Source organism: Molothrus ater, chromosome 1 (genome assembly GCF_012460135.2).
Source record: "Molothrus ater isolate BHLD 08-10-18 breed brown headed cowbird chromosome 1, BPBGC_Mater_1.1, whole genome shotgun sequence".
Classification (NCBI taxonomy): Eukaryota; Metazoa; Chordata; class Aves; order Passeriformes; family Icteridae; genus Molothrus; species Molothrus ater.
Window position 1 is genome coordinate 109,234,256 of NC_050478.2, and position 16,869 is coordinate 109,251,124.

Consider the following 16,869-nt stretch of genomic DNA (forward strand, 5'->3'; position numbering starts at 1 on the left):
TTCTAGCAGAAATCTTTGCTTTTAACATACATCTCTGGCACCATTTCAAAGATTTCATGTTTCAAAAGGAAAGGCAAAATGAACCTCAGGAAGGAAAATACGTTGTAATTTTGAAAACTGATTGAAGGCAGGCTTGGGAGCTGTGATGAAGAAGGACTGGGTTTGAAAGCTGAACAAGGTGCCCTTCTTTGCTGCCTTTTTAACTTCCCCTTTGGTTTTTTTTACTTCCTTTCTGTCCCAGAAATCCTGGACATCTGACTTTGTGCTCCTTTTTCATCTGTTGGTGATTAAGTGGTTTCTAGCACACAAACACACACCAAATGGAAATACAAAAATCATAGCACTTACAAAAAAGAAACTGCCATCTAGAAAGAAAATTGAATACATCATTTTGTGTGGATGTGGGATTATGATACCTTTTAATTTTATTTCACCCTAACATGATTTGTGGTTTGTTACTGCACCCTTTAGTCTGCATTTTGCTCGTTTGCAGCAGCCCGGGATGCAGTTTGGGTTGGAACTGATAATTAAAAGCTCTCGCTTTTCTGCCATCGCCTGCTGCCATCCTGAGGCCAGTTCCCACAGTGCCGGGAGCCGCGCATGCTGCGGGCTGGCTGTGTCGGGATGCACAAGCACCGTGCATCCCTGCCAGCTGAGAGACCACCCCAGATCAAAGTTTGAGTCTCTTGAGAACCATCGCAGCTTCAGAGGTAGCTCAAGATAATTTCTATTTTCATTCCAAGCAGTTAAATTAAATTTTGCTTTTAGTAATCACTCAAGTTTATCTTATACTTTTAGTTCGTATTTTTTAGTCTGAAACCATGAAGTAAGTATTTTTACAACTGAAAGTTAAATTGGTGTAGTTCTTCACTTGATTAATATAATTTTGCCAGGCACAATCATTCTTTGCCTTTACTGGATCATAGATTATCAGCCTCTATTGTCTTGGCCACAATAAATCCCTGAAGCGCTATAGGCTGGGGAAGAGTGTGGCTGGACAGTGCCCAGACAGAAAGGGGCCTGGGGGTACTGGTCAAGAGCTGACTGAACATGGGCCAGCAGTGTGCCCTGGTGGCCAAGAACGCCAATGGCATCCTGGCCTCTATCAGGAATAGTGTGGCCAGCAGGAACAGGGAGGTCATTCTTCCCCTGTACTTGGCACCTTGAGTGCTGTGTCCAGTTCTGCCCCCTCAGTTTGGGAAGGACATTGAGATGCTGGAGCATATCCAGAGGAGGCAACGAGGCTGGTGAGGGGCTTGGAACACAAGCCCTGTGAGGAACAACTGAGGGAGCTGGGGGTGTTTAGCCTGGAGAAAAGGAGACTTAGGGGTGACCCTACCACTCTCTACAACTTCCTGAGAGGTGGTTGTAGTCAGGTGGGGGTTGGTCTCTTTCTCCAAGCAACAAATGTCAGAAACGAGAGGACACAGTCTCAAACTGTGTCGGGGAAATATAGGTTGGATATTAGGAAGAAGTTTATCACAGAAAGAGTGATTAAATATTGGAATGGCCTGCCTGGAGAGGTGGTGGAGTCACCATCCCTGGATGTGCTCAAAAAAAGACTGGATATGGCACTTGGTGCCATGGTTTAGTTGAGGTATTTAAGGCATGAGTTGGATGATCTTGAAGGTCTCTTCCAACCTAGTCATTCTGTGATTCTGTGTGTAAGTGGTGTATAACTCATGACTGGTTCTGGTTATCTTTGGGTCCTAAACACTGCCCTAGAATTTGGGAGGATGAGTATGGCTGCACACTGTTTCTAGTACATGTTTTGATCAAAGGAAAAAGCCCTGAAATGAAACTGGATGTTGCCAAGCTTTGGGATAACACACATGAAGATGAGTGAGGCAGCAGGAACTGGGATTTGTGACCATTAGGATAACAAAGGCCATGATGCGAGCCATGTGGGGGGGCATGGAAAAGGAGGCAGGAGACAAAGACTCAGGAGCAAGAGTGAGACTGTTGCACGACTGGCACATGGGGAGACTGTGAGGGTATAAAAGCCCAGAGGAGTTCCTTGGCTGGGGATCCTCCTCAGATGCACCAGCTCAAGCTGTTCTGTGTTACTGCACCATGAATAAATGGCTTTGTGGAGCGAGACATCTGGGACTTTGCCATAGGAAACCTGGGGTAAAACTGGTGAGGAAACCTGGTCTGACTGTGAGTGGGATGTGTGATGAGTCAGGTGGGGACCCGTGGGGTCACTGGAGCCTCCTGCTGTGAAGGGGCTTCAGTCCCAGCAGTGAAAATCTCTGTCATCGGGAGTGCAAATGCTGGAGAGGCTTGTGAATGGTCAGACCAGGAAATTTCCTTAACAAATGAGCTCCACAAGTTTCTACTACAACTCACAATGACAGAATGGGTAAAAAGACTGGGCTCAAAGTGACATTTGCTCTTTTGTTCAACTGTGGATTCCTCTGTGTCAGGGAAATCATCTGCTTTGGTCCCAGTAGGAAGAATGAGTGTCAAAATGTAAACTGAGTCCTGTTATAAACTGGACTAGTAGTTAATGTAGTCCTGTATTGTGTTTCTAAAATCAATTGCAGATGAAACATAAAACTAGTTAGTTATTAGTAATAAAATTGTTTCTTTCAACTAGTGTTGATCTTCTAAAATGAAACTCAGTTCCTTTAACTGTTGTCTCTGACATCCTCCCCAATGTAGCTGAAGTGCTTCCTTCTTTGTGTAAAACATTAATTCTTTAGAACTAATTGCGTAAGAGATAGCCTGTCTCCATGTGGCTCACTGCAATATTTAATTTTAAATAATTTCCTATTTAGATCAGTGAATTTGTTCAGGATAGAGCTTTACTGACAAGAAGCACAGGAGCTTGGAGGATCCAAGTTTCCCAGGTTCTCTTTCAATCAATAACTGCCATCACGATCCTCAAGAAACACTGAAAAAAGCTCAGATAAACTTCTTTCCTGACATCTGACAGCAAAAGAAATGGAAATGTAGCAGTAGAAAGTTGTAGGACAGGAGAAAGAGAACTTTCAGGCTCTGTGTTTCTCAACTTACTGTTGTGGAGTACATTAAGCTGTAAAACTGATTTAAGATCTTTATCCTGTGATACTAAATTAAACAATGAATGCATACAGTCTGTAGCTAAATGCCCTTTCTAAAACTTCTACAAACAAAAATACATTAAATACGGAATTATATGTTCTTTTCTGCAGGGTTTTTTTGGGAAAACTTGAAGTGCTAGATCTAGTGGAAGTCAGTTCTGGAACTATTACATCCCCTTTAAGCATGAATTGGTACAAGTATTTCTTATCTCTGTAAGTACATGTGGCCAGATTTGCATTAATTTTCATTGTTTGTTTGGTTTTTTTCTTTAAAGCAAACTTGTGATATGATTTAATTCTTGCCTATAGAAGACTTCTTAGGTAATAAATTGAGAAGGGAGCTTGGAGAAAATCAGCTCGTAACACATTAGTGAGAGTATTATAATTAAAATATTCATGGCTTGTTGAAACTTGGATAATTATGAAAATCAATGCAGTAGAGACACTCAGTTGTCATATATGAATATTAGGATAAGAGGAGAAGCCCATATTACCTCAACTGAAATAGAGAGCAAATCTTTTCCTTTGTAGTAACACGAGATAGAGAAACATGAAGTGTGTGACTAAGTGTTTTACATAAACTATAATTATCATTCTGAAAAAAAAGTCATGTTTCCTGCTGTAAGATGAATGAAAATATTTATACTCTTATGAGTACATGAGAGGAACAGTGTAAAAAGCTGAACCATATCCAGGTGGAATACGGAGGTGCTGCTACATCTGTTGACTGGAGAAGCACCCAACTGTGTTAGGCAGTGTTGTACACCTGGTAATGCTGTCCTTTACCTTTCAATCAAAGTTCTTTTATTCACTTCTGTCGTGGTTTAACCTCAACAGGCAGCTAAAATAGCTGCTTGCTCACTCCCCTGCAGAGGGGTAGGCGAGAAAATAAGAACAGCAGAAGTGTGAAAACCCATGGATTGAGATAAGGACAGTTTAAGAGGGAAAACTGAAGCAGTCCAGCTGGAGAAAGATTGTCCTTCTTGGACATCCCGGCTAGCTATCCAGCACCAGCTAGCATTAGGGGAGCGCTATCCCGATTTCCATGGTTCAGGACAGCACCTAAGGCAAACGCTCTGTGCTGTGACAGCAGCGCGACCTTGTGGTAGGACGTGGCTTGGCTTATGGCTACAGTCAGCAGAAATAAGTGAGTGCTCTCCAGCTGTGGTGAACCCAGGCCCATTGGGCCCCAGGAGAGCCGACAGCCGAAAAGGAAGACAGGGGAAGGTGCAACAGCTTATAAGGAGGGAGGGAAACAGGGGAGGAGTCAGTCCTTGGACGAATAGAGTTTCAGAGGGGAGTGGGGATACAAAAGATTGACTTAGGGAGAACACCAATGGGGATAACTTGAGGGTGGGGCCCTGACCCCTGAGCCAATCACTCGATGCTCTAGCTGGAAGTTTCTAGAGAGTTCTAGAGAGAAGGGTGGGAGCACCAAGTGATGGACAGGGCACTGGGGAGGGATTTGAGAAAGGGTACATTAATCTCCAAGGCAATTGGGGAGGAGTTGGGATAACAGCACAAGGGAGGGAGGAGAGAACCAGGGCAGAACCATTACATGATAAGGGGAACAGAACAGTTCAACTTATACAGACACAACACAACAGAAAGCAAAGGCTGTGCACACAGCAGTGCAAAGCAAAATAAGGAATTAATTCACCACTTCCCATTGGCAGGAAGGTGCTCTGCCATCTTCAGGAAAACTGAGTTCTATCACACATCAGAGTTACTTGGGAAGACAGATTCTGTAATTCCAAATGTCCCTCCTTCTGCCTTCTTTCCCCATTTCTGGTCAGCTGGGGTCAGCTGTCCTAACTGTGCCCCCTCCCAGCTCCTTGTGCTCTCCCACCCTCCTCACTGGTTTGGTGGGGTGAGGAGCAGGAAAGACCTTGATTCAGTGTAAGTGCTGCTCAACAATAACAAAAATACCCCAAACTTATCAATGCTAATTTCATCCCAAACCCTTACCACAGCATCATTCAAGCTACTATACTCCAACCAAAACCAATGCAACTTATTTAGAGTGCATATAACTTATTTAGAGTGCACCTACTCTGAAGTGTAGTCTCTTCTTTTTTTGTTTTTAACTTGTACTGGGTAAACACAGTAAACCTCTGGGCTATGAGTCTTGCTATTAGATGGAGTAACTTCAGACACTGCAGTCCTTGGCTACAAAGCTGTTACCAGCCCTCCTACGCAAGTGAAGGATTGAGGAAAAGAAAATTTGCAGCAATACAAAAAGCATAAATACTGTTTCTCTAGCATGTCACACCATTATACATGTTTACTTTCCGCCTTCGTTTCAGTGGTATAAGTTCACTTCCTTGTGTTTTTCAAGCAACTGGAATAGTTTATGCCAATATCTTGGCAAAAGAGTTTGTCTTAGCCACTGCTGTTCTAACTGGTTCATGTTCTCTGGGAATTGGCCCAAGAGATGAATGCTGCAAATCTGAAAGAGCACAAAACTTAGAGAACTGCCAACTTGTTCTTCCATGCATTTGCATCTTAGATAGTAGTGAAGTTCATGCACTCCATCCTGGTTCACTTTTCCCATGAAGCTCAGGAGTTACTACTTGGTGCTAAGAGGGATTTCTGCCATTAATTCTTTTGCTTCTTGTCTTCATTTCCTCTGATAACTACTACACCACAATATTATTATTTTTTATATGAACATCATAAAGCATTTGGGAATGCACTTGTTAGGAACAACAATGGAAATAAGTGACAGAGCAGTTTTCTGGCTACACGACACAGTGCAGATGAATAGGAACAGATCTGCACAGCAAATTGCGGGTTGCTGAGGGGAGTGTCCACACTACAGGATAGGGGAATTCATGATCAGCTACAGCTATTCTCATCCCACAGGCTGTGTGCCCCTGTGTGTTTCACTGCCTAAGGTGAAGGCCAAAGACCAGGACAATGAAATAGAAAATGCAGTGGAGAAACAAAGAACTTTGGCAAGCAAGAAACAGAGATTATGTTGATGATGTGTACCTCAGCAAGCTAAACTAAAGATCCACCCTTCAGCTTCTGAACTCTTGCGTCCAGTCACTCACCAATCACGTTTGGGGTTTGGTGTTCTGCAACAGGTTATTCACTTTGAAGAGCTTAATCTTCCTTAGAGTTTAATCTTCCTTTCATATATGATTTTCTGATGATTGTGTTGGCTCAGTTGCCTCACAGGACATTGTATTCTAATGTTCCTTTCCAGAAGAGTAAATTCAAGACATGTCTTTTGGCAAAATTAGCTTTACTGGGTGTCTTATGTGGCAAGAGTCAGATTTAGTTGCTCAACATTTCTCTTCTTCTATTGCATTTATGTTTGATCTTGTTCACAATTGAGTCACTGTTGAGGGAAATTTTGCAATCATTGTTCTTTGAGAATTTTTATTATCATAGCAATTTTGTTGTGAGCCAATTAAATCACGTTGGTAAAACATGTTTGGACAGTAAAAGGAAACTGCCTTGTAGCAGCAGAACAGTACTCAGTAAGAGTGTCAAATCACATCAAGCAGCAAACCTCATGAACAAATATATGAATTTCAGCTTGCTTTTTAAAGCAGATTGCATGACCAAAGTAGAGGCTAGTAAGCAAGTCAGTGTAAAGTAGATATTTGTACCTCTGTCAATGGATGCAATGCTTTCAAATGTATTTCACTTTTCTTTCTCATTGCTCATCTCACTTCTCCCTTCTCTCCTTTTCTCCTCTTATTTTCTTTTCTTTTCATCAATTTTATTCATTGAGCAACTAATAATCTTAGCATTTTGAAAGGGTTGGAGTATAAGTTTTCTCTGCTCATTTCATCTTTTATTTCCTGTGTGCACCTGGAAGGCAAAGGAGTATTTTATATAAATCACAAAGACAAATACATAGGAAATAACATTTCGGGAAATAGAAAATTTTGATTTCAGAATATGAGGAGACAGTATTATTCCAGTAAATATGAATAATTTCTTTCTCAGCGCAATGAAAGGCTAATGACTTTTTATACAAGCTCAAAGATGTAGCTGATGCAATACTTCTACTTTTTTTAAACTTGGCTTGAAAATTGTTTTGAACAACTCATATTCACACAGCCATTATCTACATTTAATCTAACTAGTTTTGATATGTGCCTTCTGCCTTGATCTTAACTACTTTTAATATTCTCTTCATTCTTAGTATGATGCTATCAGTTGTCCCAGATTCTGCACCTACTATGTCATCAAAAGTTTCCTGTGCTTCACTAGCAAGATGTTCACCAGTTTCTGCACAACTACAGGCTTACAAGTTGATCCAGTCAAACAAATCCTGTTTTCCTTGTGCATTTGAGTTTCACAGCCTGGGGTGAATATGACCTTAACTTAAATTATATCAACAAATTTGTCACTTGATGATTTTAAAATATTTAACCTGTCTCCTTTCTGCTTTTATTGCAATGAACCTGTCTTTCCATGTGGAGTGACCCAAATAAATGTAGTAGCTGTTGCTGAAGGCAACCAGAAAAATATTATATCCTCATATATCTCTAAATATAGTGAAATACGATAAGAAGTCCTTGATGAACGTCATGCAATATGAATTTAGGGATGACTTCTTACAGTGTCAGATAGAAGAGAGGTTTATAGCAGATGCCAGGTCTCACATGCTTTTGACAAACTGCTGGTTTGTACATAGCTTGCAGTGGGCAAGTGTGCCCCAGTCATCAAAGCAGTTTCTACACTGACATTTCTCTCTAGAATACTTTGACATAAATGTCCAAGTCACCCCCACTTACTGCATGCTGGTGCAGTTCTCAGACCAGTTCTGGTACCAACAAACTGAATTTGTTAGGAGGAAACTCAACCAAAATCTCTGCTCTGTGTGTACATTAAATACACTCATCACTCCTAATGGTGATACAAAGCTTCAACCAGTGAGCAGCCCTCAAAGTGCCTTTAATCACAGGAAGGGGATGTTCCTGTCAGGGAGCCAGGTTAAATCTTGGCTGAGGTCACCTGAAATTGCCCTAATCATCCTCAGTGTGTAGGTAAAAGCCTTGGCACCAAGCACTCTAACCTACTGATCCAGTGTGACAGATTGTTTGGTAATGTGGAATTAATCTGGAACGCCTACAGCCCCTGTAGGATCAGCCTCAGGTTCTGGCCACTCAGTCATGGAGCGTGCAGCATGGTTCTGGAAAACTCACCTCATGCCAGCAGTTTTGAGCACCATCACACAATGGTCTAGCTGTTAGAATTTAAAAAATATTTTAAAAGAAACTGATTGCTCCCTTTTAACCGAGCAGATCTATGCAAAGGAAAAATCATTTACAAATTTTATTTTTACTCCATTTCAGTCTTGTCTTACAATTATTAACTTGTGCAAAATGCTTCAGTTCACTTTTAGTAAAAGGGTCGAGTAAGGCTTCAAATTTAGGTCTGTTTTCATTCTAAGACACATTGTATGTAGATGCTTATTAGCTCATAAATGTTGAATTTTTTGCCTATATTTTGTTGCAATGCACCATAGAGAGGAAATCTATGCTCTGCATATCCTGTGATGGATGTGATGAGTATGGGTCTGTTATCCTATTGTCAAAAACGTCAATTAATTATTTGCATTTTTTATCTGAATTCACATACATAATAGTGCATTTATAATCTATCATACCAATAGCTGAATGATATTCTGTTTCCTGTCTTTTGAAGTTCCTGTTTCTACCTTGTTCCCATCCTTAATGGAAACAACTTTCACTCATAGCTGTGGTCCTTGTTAACACACATGCACAGATGTCAGGAAAGGGAGTTTTCCATCAGTCAGGTCTGTCAGACTCTGTACTCAGAGGTTTTTATGTACATAAATTTATGTCAAACTGATGGCCACTGTCCCACACCTGGCTATAAGTTCACAGTTGACTTATACAGTTGAAAACATAACTGCAGCTTCCAGGATCAGCTGGTTGCACAGGTTATCTCCTGCTTAAATCAAACCTTGTGTTTCAGCTGCAATAACAACAAATCAGAAGTTTATTTTATTACAACACCTGCCCTACTTTTTTTTTTTTTTTGGCCAATTAAACCATTTCTTAATCTTTCAAGCAGAAGTAATTGCTTTTCAAGTGTTTAACTGACCAACAGCTTTCAAGGTTTATCCTCCCTTTTAAAATGATATCAAAGACACTCTTCACCCCATCTACATATTTTCCTTTTTTTTTTTTTTTTTTGCATATATTATTGCGTACGTGTATATGTCCCCGGAAAAATATAGAAAGCATTTAATGGTCTAGAAAATTAGTTCCAAACTTTGTATTTATCAGCAGCAAATTGTCATAGGTGACACTAGGCTCAAATATTAGGAGCTCCAGCTTTTCCATAACTCTGTTGAGTTTGAGAAAATATATAGTGCTGCATTCTTGGCAGCATTGCTGGCTGCACTCTGCTCTTCCATGCAAACCCATTTTCAGAAACATTATACAGAGCAGAGCTGGCCTGTTCTCCCAGGCTTGGCACCTCCTTCGATGCCTGCCCGTGGCTCAGCAGCAAGGGCTGCTTAGCTGGGGCACAGGCTGGGAAGGCTGTAGAGACGTGCACCCTCACTGCAGGGGAGGATGAACAAATGGAGACAGATACTGCTGCCAGGAACTCTCATTCCTGCCAACAAATCATCCTTTAGTATGCATTTCAGTTGACCTGTCCTCTCTCATGTACCTAATTCAAGGGGTGAATACTGCAAAAGTGCTGAGAGCTGACGAAGTGGGTTTTTTAAACACTCGGTAGGGTACTTAGAAAGAAATGCATTCTCTTCCAAAAGTGATGGCTCAGAGATCTTCACATTGAGTATTATATCTTGGGTGTTTGCATTGACACCCTATCTCAATACTCATGTATCAGACTAACAGAAAGCAGAGCAGTTTTTGGAAAAAATATATACTTTTAATAATAATGATGAGGAAAATAAAGTTTCATCTTGTCAGTGTTTACACCTGATTTCACCCAAAGACAAGGGAGTCTTACAGTGAATAAAGTGAGCATAGCTATTTCTAACATCTTCCTGACACCATTTCTCTGGTAAGAGCAAACCATGCTTTCTTCCATTTTTTCCTGATATTCATGTTGCAGGCCAGTGTGATCCATGCTAAACTGTCACCATTACACAAACAAAGGAGACAGCTGTCCTAGGAAACAAATTATATAAAACATCACTGGTTAGGAAAAAAAAAGATTTTTATGTCCTAAAGCTAGAACAAAATAGGGTTAATATTTTATGAAAAAAATTTCCCCCATACAATTTCTGTTAGACAAAAACTAATTAAGCTAACACTGAAAAGGTTATGATTGTTTTTGTAGTGCTACCCCACATAATGATATGATCTTTAAATTTTCCTGTTTATATTGTTATTTCCTTCATAATTACTAAAAATAATTATCTGTTAATAAAAGATTATCTGTTGTGTAAATTTTTGCTGGCTCTTACTAACACTGTAAGTCTGGAGTTCTAGAGATCTGGTTAATTTCAGAGAAAACAACTAAAACCTTAGCTTCAGTAACAGACATCCACTGGTCATCAGAAAAGGTTTTTTTATGTAACTACAGAATTTATCAGTAGCATGAGAAAATCATGTATCCTTTGATTACTACCTAAAGGCTTCCTGTATTTGCTTTATGTTAGTGTGATATACATAACTTCTTCCCTTTAGTTTTGTTACTGATGTAGTGACTGATTGAGCTGTGTACAAAACAAAACCAAGATATAAAGTGATCTCAAAACCATGTGTTAGGAAGGCAAGGAAAAGGTGCCAATCGCTGTTGTGTTCTAGAGCACATAAAACCTCATCATATACTCTTTGATCTGGTCAAATTACAGCCTCCTTAGAGTGGGAGGAAAGAGTTGGGACTTTATGAGCTTATTTCATTTTTAGTATTTATGTGATAAGTTTGTCATGGTTTAGTTGTAGTTATGGAATGGCTTAATTATAGGTTGATACAGCAAAGTTCCCTGTATTTAAAGAGTTGCGTAATGCGGCCGTGTTTGCCCAAGACTACTTTCAGTCTAATAATTTCAAGTGATAAAGATCATTTGCATTGAAAATCTAAGTTGTTTGGCATTAGGTGGAGGCTGACTCTTCTCAACAGTGTATTTAACTTTAGCTCAAAAACCGAATGCTTTCTTAGAGAGTGAAAAAATAAATCATGCGCACACACATACAACCTTCCTGTTCAAAACTTTCAGTGTCTCTAGGTCTTTCAATAGAAGTTTGACTATTTCCATGGGGTTATTCTCCTTAGTTATATGTGTATTTTCAGTTACATGTGTATTGGTATCATGCCTGTCCCACTTGATCAAATTAGGAGTCTGATTTGAAATTTGCAGACAGCCTTTGAGTGTTTGTTGGCTCATATGCAAAGAATGACCTTTCTGAAACACACTTTGTCTAAGGATCTTCAGAGTTGACTAAGGCTTTCCTTTCAATTGCCACTGTAATCATAATTTTCTAACTGAAATTAGATACAGAGGTGGGATTCATTTGACCAAATAGAAACCTTTATTTTCAGATTGAATGAATCATGATCCAAAACTCCATTATCTAAATATCTGCTAACTACAAATTCACTGTGTGATGACAACCTCATTTGCAGATGTCTACATTTTTAAAATGTAAGTTATATAAGTTATTTGCCTTTTCTTCACAGACCCTGTACTGGTGTGCAAACAGCCCTCTCAGATTCAGATTACACAGAAGCTGGACTGCAAGAAGAGAGGGCAAATTGCAAAAGAGGTGTTTGACATATGAAAAAAAAAAGACAAAACATATCCTTTGAGAGGTAAGAAATTATACCAGAATTCACACAGAGACATGTCCTGAGGCCAAGGCTGAGAACAAAAACAAAGGGGAAGAGAAAACTAGGATAAGAAAGGGATCTGGAGGCTAGAGCTAAAGAGGAAAAGTCCCAAAATAGTATGAGGAGGCTGGGATCAGAGAACAAAACAAATTGCTTGGGGAGTTGCTTGAAAATAAATGTCATCTCTCTATAACATTTGAAGCTAGTACTTTGGAGTTGCAGATTTCTTCAAGGTATTTGCTGATGGAAAGCATTGCACACAGAGTTTTCAACATGCCTCAGCCAAAATAAGACTCTGGGTGTTTGAAAACTGTCCAAAAAAATGTACTGCTTCTGTAGATCTCCTTGTTTAACTTTAGTGAGCATAAATATCACCTGGGCAACTTTAAGTCCAGCAAATCTGATTTTTATACATAACCCCTTTTTGTTTAATGTCACAGATTTATCTGAAGATATTATAGACGTTTGAATGAATATTCCCGTTGTTCCACTTGAATATATACTGAAGGGTAATAATCAATAAATATTTCAGTGGAAATCAACAATAATCCATGTGAAAACACACACTGCACCCTAAAAAAAAGATAAATCACGAAAGTTGTAAGGCCAAAACAAAAACCATAGCAAACAATGATAAATTTGATGGTAGTCTATTTTCTGTTAGACAAGCTTGGTGCCCTTCTCATCTCAAGTACATTTTTGTTCTAATAAGATAGTCCTTTCAACCTAAAACACTTGTCTTGTTTTCATTCAGAAGGCTCTGAATGGGATTAAAAGAGCAAGAACAGTGTGTTGTGTAACAGTCTCCTGATAAAAGAATGCTTTGCCCCCTTACTCTCCCCCTAAGAAAATACATAAAACCAGGAAAAATGCAAGATCAGTGAGAGACTTTGAATCCCATTTTCATTGTTATGCTTAAGTATAACTCCATCTTGAGGTTGACTGAGGTTGAGGTGACTCAGTTTCAGGTCTTTTTTTTTTCCCTCCCACCAGTTTCTCCACAGCTCAGTCGCCCCAGCATAGTGGATGTAACCACCCTCCATCTCATGAATATGGCCAGAACACAAATGCTGAGCTCAGCCCTCTGATGCTGGCTGGTCCATGAAGCAGCATGGAGTGTCACAGACCCTCTCCATGCTGCCTGTGTGAACTCACTCTTCCTCCTCTTCCTCCTCCTCTTATAGTCCCACAGCACCAAAAAACACAGGGGTGGAAAGAGGGGCACTCTCTGTATGAACTGAAAAACACCAGTGACACAAATATTGACAAGGAGTGACTGTCAAGGCAGGTTCACTGCCCTCAAAGCTAAGGAGGAACAAGGTGTGCTCTCAAGAGAAGCATCTGTGCCCGCTGACCCTGAGCCATGCAGAGGCACCAGGAGGAACCAGCGAGTGGGTGACAGCAGCAGGTGACTCTCTGCTTCCAGGGACAGATGGACCCAGATGTCAGCCTGACCTGCTCTCTTGACAATTTTGCTCCTTGCTCGCTGGGAAATTATCCAAGAGGATTAAGGAGTAGACAATGTGGGTGACAAGGTAGTGAGTGTCTGCTATGCATCCCCTGACCAGGAAGGACAAGTGCATGAGGCTTTCCATGGGCAGCCAGAAGCAGCCTCCCATCTAGGCTCTGGTCCTCATGGGGCATTTTTACCACCCTCATACCTGCTGGAATGGCATAAGCAGCAGCTTGGCTGCTTGGAAAGCACAGCTTGGCAGAATAGGACCTGGAGCTCCTGGAGGATACCATGAGTCAATGTGCTTTCCCCACAAAGGAGGCCAATGACATTTTGGGCTGCATGTGGAGTGTTGCCACCTGGTCAAAGTGATCCTTCCCTTCTAGTCAGCACTGGTGAGGCCATTCCTGGACTGTTGTGTCTAGCTCTGGGCTCCTCAGTAGGACATACTGGAGGCAGTCCAAAGAAGGCACAAAAACAATGAAGGGACTGGAGCCTCTCTCTGATGAGAAAAGGCTGAGGAATGTGAACTGTTCAGCCTGGAGAAGGTTCAGGGCTGATCTTATTAATTTATACCTATACCTGAAGCAAAGTTGCATAGGTGGCAGAGCCAGGTTCTTTTCAGTGGTACCCAGAACACAGGCAGCACCATCTGAAGACCAGGAAGAACATTTTTACTTTGAAGGTGACTGAGCACTGGAACAGATTTCCCAGAGAGGCAGTAGTCTCTATCCTTGGAGATACTCAAAATCCACATGGTCCAGAACAACAGCTGATAAGTGGCCATGCTTGAGCAAAGAGGTTGGACCAGAGGACGTCCAGAAGTCCCCTCCAATCTCAGCCATTCTGTGCATTTCCCTCTCCTTGAAGCTGGATAACCAAACTTACATTCCACTTGTCTCCTGACCATAATATCATAACCCCCAGTATACTGATATTCTGCAGCTTTACATGCCAAACATATTAACATTGGGTTATCTGCTGCTACTTGTTTTCAAATGGTTTTTATGAGGTTTGCAAAGCAGGCACTGTGTATTTTTTACAAATTATCAGCAAGATGACAGAGTAATGCTTTGTGCTCTTAATATCCTGAATTTGCCAAGTATAGAGTCTAGTGAGACCCCTCCTCAGCTCATGCTGCAAGGACAACTACTAATTGCATTACAGCACTACAGTGGCACAAAAGCACTGCATTAAAATTTAAAAATTCAATCCCCTTCAGAAAAAGACATACTTATCTTCATAATCTGGTTCATGCACAAGAAATGAAGAGTTTTTTATAGAACGTCCTTTTATTTTGCAAAAAATTTATTACTCACTGTTGTACAAAATAAACCTAAAAATATGATGTTAAGATAATTTTGACACAGCTAGGTAGATTGCAGATAACCTAGTTGCAGGGAAGAAATCTTCACAATTTTTAAGGCAATTCAAGACAGTAACAACAAGTGAATTATACATTTTGAAATATTCCTTTTATAAGATTTACACAAATGGTACTTGGTATCCGTAAACTTTAATGCTTTATACAAAGTTTCCATTCACATAATTAGAAGATATAATAAAAATAATATTTTTGCAGTTCTTTTTTCTAGTCTTGGTTTTACAGAAAAAGCTGGTTCAACTCAGAATTTTAGTTTTTAAAAGATACAAAGGAGTAGGAGTAATTCCAGATTTCTAGTTTGTTTAAAATTGGAAAAAAAAAATTATGTATGTTTTCTGAAATGTAAAAAAAAAAAAAAACATTTTTAAGGTAAATTAGGCTAGTAAAGTATTATTTTGATTTAGTAATATATTATTTTAACTCTAGGATGGTAAGTTGACAACCGTCTGCTTAAAACAGCCAACACTGATTCAATTTAAGCTCATACAAATTTGGTCTATTCTTTTACAAAAGTACTACTACTGTATTTCATGAGGAAAGAAACCATACTTGCAGGGTTTTCTCTAGACCACCCTCCAAGTAATTTTCAAAAGAGTGCAGTCATTATTTCTCCTAGGTCCTTCTGAACCACAGGATTTTTTATATAATTTAAAATACAAACAAACAAAAACACCACTAAACATTAAGAAGGGAAAGGGAGACATTACTATTACCTTAAAAAGCATATAGCCAATAACTAAACATAAAATGCAAGACAAAGCAGCAAGAAAATTACTAGGGAACAGATCTTCACCTGAAATGAAGTCAGCATAGCTCCACTAGCATCAGCAGAGAAATTTTGACTCACATCAGTCACAGATCTGACCGTCCATGTACAGTAAATTTTGTTTATGTTAGTGATAAAGATGAGCAGTGTTTGGAAGAGAAGTGTTAGCACACATTTTTTAAAAGAAGCAAGTTTGTAACACCTTGCTTCTCATCTAGTATTTTGCTGCTGATGACTGTCATTCTTGCCACTGGCAGTGTATTTACTTCAGGATGAATTCATTACCACTTGCAAATGATACACGAAAATATATTTAACATTGGTCTATGAAGTTCTTAACCACAGCTAGTTCTTACCAGAAATATTCTGAAGCCCATTTACAGTGTAAAACATAGTTTTAAAAGTACTATTTTATAATGTTGCTAAGTTTCTATACTGTTATGGGTTTTCACTGACCGTAATTCTTATGGAATGAACTGCAACCACTGGAAGTCAGCAGTGACTGAAATTAAGAGCAGCATGATTCTTGGTTTTTAGCAATTATTCCTATTACAGATCATTAGCTATAGTAAATTTTTTAAAATATCTCTAAGGCGTATGTTTACAGAGCAAATCCTAAAAGCAGACTTATAGCTACAGAAATAAGTAATTGCACAAGTTTCTCACAGGCACTGAGATGTTCTTTTAAGGCACAAGAGAATTCCCAGAGAGAAGAAGACAGATTACTTAACCAGGAGTGCAAATATTAAAAAAAAATACCTAAAACCGGGGAAGCAGAGGTGTAATACCACCTGCTGCTTATGGCAGCATTCAAGTTCCACTACTGTCATCTGCCAAAGGTATTTCAGACTTTTGTGTGTTTGTGTATATATATATATAGTGTATATGTATGCTTAATCTAGTACAGTAACAAATGGGATTCAGATGGTTTCTGCCAGAGACGTGTGTAAACACTGACCTCTACAACTACCCCAAACTACACTCAAAACAAACCAGTTTCTCCCACTGTATTTCTGCATCTCAATAAAAATGTATCTCAAAACCGCATTATTAACACTGTTCTCAATCCATTTGAGCCTACCTTCTGTCAAGCTCTACTTCCAAAAAGAAACAGTTTAATGAAGTCCACAGCAGGGCAAGTAGAAAAGGTAGTGGTAGCTACACTGGACAAAACTCTCAGCAATGGTCAGAATTTCTGCAATGATACTATGTCAAAATGCACAAGAAACTGAGGTACAAACTTGTGTGAAGTAAACATGAGATTTATATTGCATTCATTTGAAGTATGATAGTTTCCTCTATTGCATGATTTTTTTTTTTTGATCTCTTATTTCCTTAAAAGAAAAATACATCCTCGCATACAATGCTGATACCTTATGTGGTGATGCCATAAATCCCT